Source organism: Moschus berezovskii, chromosome 16 (assembly GCF_049115385.1).
Source record: "Moschus berezovskii isolate FMDL1 chromosome 16, NW_MosBer_1.0, whole genome shotgun sequence".
In the NCBI taxonomy this organism is placed as follows: Eukaryota; Metazoa; Chordata; class Mammalia; order Artiodactyla; family Moschidae; genus Moschus; species Moschus berezovskii.
The window spans coordinates 61,076,399-61,080,576 of record NC_142475.1 but is presented as its reverse complement, the minus strand read 5'-3'; the positions used below and the strand labels follow the sequence as shown (position 1 = coordinate 61,080,576).

Here is a 4,178-nt window from a genome sequence, read left to right as displayed (position 1 = left end):
AAAAGAGTTCCACCAAATTAGCCTATTTACTTTCTTAAAGGGCTGCATTTATGGAATTCCTCCTTTCACCAAAGTGTAGAAATACCTGCTGGTGTTCACACTGCAACTTGAATTGGAGGTTGAGTGTATATGGCGGGTGCTCTGGGGTGTTGCCTCATCTCCCTTTGGGACCAATGCATTCATTCCTCCAGTGGGTGCTGATGTTGTCTGCTGATGGCTCACAGCTGGGTTCCTTCCCAGGCATTACCCTCAGCTGAAGAGAGCTGCTCAAACCCATTCCCCGTCCCTGGGGTGGGGCAACTCATTCCCAGTGACTGGTCGTTGCAAGTGTCGTAAAGTAGGAGCGTAGAGGCCTGGCTCCATGGCCTCCACTTGGGGTAGCTCTCATGGTCTGTCCTGACCCCAGATTTCCCCATGAGGTTGGCTGAGGACTCTGGAAACAACATTAGCCTTTTGTCCCAAGTGTTGTCATCACTCTCTCCATGGGTACTGATCCTGAGTTGCTTTACCCACTAGACTAAGGTTTCCCCAAGTAGAAGGTATGTACCTCAGGTAATGTACACAGTAACCTTCTGGAGACCGAAGGAGAAATCAGAACTTCTATTTATATGTTTGTATCTGGAGAATGGGAGTTGCCAAAGTAGATTGGTGCTTTTTCACTTTTAGCATCCTGGGACCTTTTGCTATGAATATGTGCCCAGGTAAATAACAATAGTTGTGTAGTCCCTGAGTCGTGTGTAACTCTTTGTGAACTGCAGCACGCTAGGCCTCTTTGTCCCTCACCATCTCCTGGAGTTTGTCCAAGTTCACGTCCATTGAATCGGTGATGCCATCCAGCCATCTCATCCTATGTCACCCTCTTTTCCTTCTGCCTTAAATGTTCCCCCACATCAGGGTCTTTTCCAATGAGTAGGCTCTTTGCATCTGGTGGCCAAAGTATTGGAGCTCCAGCTTCAGCATCAGTCCTTCCAGTGAATATTCAGGATTGATTTCCTTTAGAATGGACTGGTTGGATCTCCTTAAGTGGCTCTATAGATTATATTAAACTAGAATGAGAGTCTCTCCAGTGTTTCATAGTGTGAGAGTGACATGGTGGTTCACCAGTCATCTGACGGCAAATCATGAACAGTCAAAAGCAAAGAAGAGTTTTGTGTTTTTCCTTTATGAAAAGCAAGTGTTCTGTGTTTACTGATGTTCCTGGGATAACGTGTCTGTCAGCAGCATACTGCTCACCCAGTAGTAAAAAACAAAAACCAAAAGCTGTTCAGTCTACCCTTTGATTAAAAGGGGGAAATTTGCCTTTTTGGCCAGCATCTTAGATGAGGTGGCTTTGGTTGCAGATTCTATCCCAGCTTCACTATGCTGCCCAAGGATGACAAGAAGAAAGATGCTGGAAAGTCGACCAAGAAAGACAAAGATCCAGTAAGCAAATCTGGGGGCAAGGCCAAAATGAAGAAGTGGTCCAAAGGCAGAGTTTGGGCAAGCTCAATAATCTAGTATTGTTTGACAAAGCAAAGTATTACAAACTGTAAAGAGGTTCCCAGCTATAAGCTTATAACTCCAGCTGTCGTCTCTGAGAGACTGAAGATCTGTGGTTCCCTGGCTGCGGCAGCCCTTCAGGAACTTCTTAGTAAAAGATTTATTAAACTAGTTTCAAAGCACGGAACTTAAGTAATTTACACCAGACACACCAAGGGTGGAGATGCATGAATAGGTCCCACCAGCTGTACATTTTGAAAAATAAAACTTTATTAAATAAAAAGGGGGAAGATTTAACAATGATTGAGAAAATAACTTCCATTTTCAAAAGAACTCATGTTTTGGGGGAAATATTTTGAAAGTGGTTTTTAGAGACAATGCCATCAGTACTTGATTTTTTTGGTCACTGTGTATAAAGTGTGATACCTATTAAAAAAAACCCCTTATCTATGTACTTAAGCTTGAAACAATATTTCATAATAATCTTAAATATAAAGAGGTTTGGTGGTGGTGGTGGTTTAGTCACTAAGTTGTGTACGACTCTTTGCAACCCCACTGACTGTAGCCTGCTAGGTTCCTCTATCCATAGGATTTCCAAGGCAAGAATACTAAAGTGGGTTGTCATTTCCTTCTCCAGAAAAGGATCTTCCCAACTCAGGGATCTAACCCGGGTCTCCTGCATTGCAGGGGGATTCTTTACTGCTGAGCCACATGGACTTTTAAATCAATTTTTGCCCTCAAGTATAAAATGATGATATTAATAGAACATCTTCTAGTTAGTTTATTGCAGGAACCACTGGTTGATCAAGAAAGATGAAAGTTTACTAGCTCAAAAATCTTTGCAAAATTGGAGGCAGAATTGAAACTGAATATCGTAATGTAGCCAGCATAGAAAACATTGTAGTCCTTTAACTGGACTAATGAATCTTCAGGAGCTATCTTGGTTAGTTGTAAGGGTCATTGAAACCAAGTATTGAAATCTCTGAACTTAAAACCAATATGTGCCACGCTGCAAAATGGAAGCAGCATTTTAAAAGCAAGAAAGTATGTTCAATCACATTCCTCTAACTAAAAATGCATTATTATTATTCATTATTTTGATGAGATTGAAATCTTTGTATAATTAATAAGAAGTGAAAGTGAAGCCACTCAGTCGTCTCCGACTCTTTCCAACCTGGACTGCAGCATGCCAGGCTTCCCTGTCCATCACCAACTCCTGGAGACTACTCAAACTCATGTCCATCACATCAGTGATGCGACCCCGTGGACTGTAGCCTACCAGGTTCCTCTGTCCATGGGGCTCCAGGCAAGAATACTGGAGTGGGTTGCCATTTCCTTTTCCAGGGGATCTTCCCGACCCAGGGATTGAACCCAGGTCTCCCACATTGCAGGCAGACACTTTACCCTCTGAGCCACCAGGGAAGCCCTAATAAGAAGTAAAGCTAACTTTTTCATAACTTATATACTTATATATAATAGAAATAAAAATACATATATTGAAACTGCCTGTTCAAACATGCATATTTTTTCCTATACACAAATAAGAAAATTTGGAACCTGAGATAGCATATTAAAAAGCAGAGACATTGCCAACAAAGGTCCGTCTAGTCAAGACTATGGTTTTTCCAGTGGTCATGTATGGATGTGAGAGTTGGACTGTGAAGAAAGCTGATCGCTGAAGAATCGATGCTTTTGAACTGTGGTGTTGGAGAAGACTCTTGAGAGTCCCTTGGACTGCAAGGAGATCCAACCAGTCCGTTCTAAGGGAGATCAGTCCTGGGTGTTCATTGGAGGGACTGATGTTGAAGCTGAAACTCCAATACTTTGGCCACCTGATGTGAAGAGTTGACTCATTTGAAAAGACCCTGATGCTGGGAAAGATTGAGGGCAGGAGGAGAAGGGGACGACAGAGGATGAGATGTTTGGATGGCATCACCAACTCAATGGATATGGGTTTGGGTGGACTCCAGGAGTTGGTGATGGACAGGGAGGCCTGGCGTGCTGTGATTTATGGGGTTGCAAAGAGTCGGAGATGACTGAGCGACTGAACTGAACTGAACTGTGCCCTACTAAGGGATTCCCAGATGGCTCAGAGGGTAAAGAACCTACTTGCCAATGCAGGAGACTCAAGAGACTGGGTTTAATCCCTGGGTTGGGAAGATCCCCAGGAACAGGAAATGGTAACCCACTCCAGTATTCTTTCCTGGAGAACCCCATGGGCAGAGGAGCCTGGCGGTCTATAGTCCATGGCGTCACAAAGAGTCAGACACGACTGAGCGCACACACGAAATAAAATGCTCTACTAAGAGCTTCCCAAATCTTTTTCAATATTCCATCTTCAATGCTTAGCAAATCGTAGATGTCATTGAAATGATTAATTAAATAGAGTGGAAGGTTAAACAATTGATGGATGACCTGGATGGATAGATGGACATAGAGGGAAGGACACGTTGATAGATGGCAGCACTGTGCTAGTTATTAGCAAGGGACACAAAAGTAATGCCAGTCCTGGTTCCTCTGCCCACGCAAGCTTACTATCCAGCCTGGGAGACAAGTACACTTGCAGGCGATAGTTCAGCAAAAGCCCAAGGCACTTGGTGATTAAAGGCTCAGTTAGGTAGAACCACATAAATGCAGTAAGTTATGCTGTTTCGTTCCATGAACCTGGAGCGAGCAGATCAGGGTTGAAGGCTGTCCTC

The 4,178-nt window shown here is 43.5% G+C and overlaps 1 pseudogene; it reads left to right on the top strand.

The window, feature by feature from the left end:
• Positions 1-1,359: 1,359 nt before the first annotated feature.
• On the top strand, positions 1,360-1,671 carry LOC148775256 (small ribosomal subunit protein eS25 pseudogene; annotated as a pseudogene).
• Positions 1,672-4,178: the final 2,507 nt, after the last annotated feature.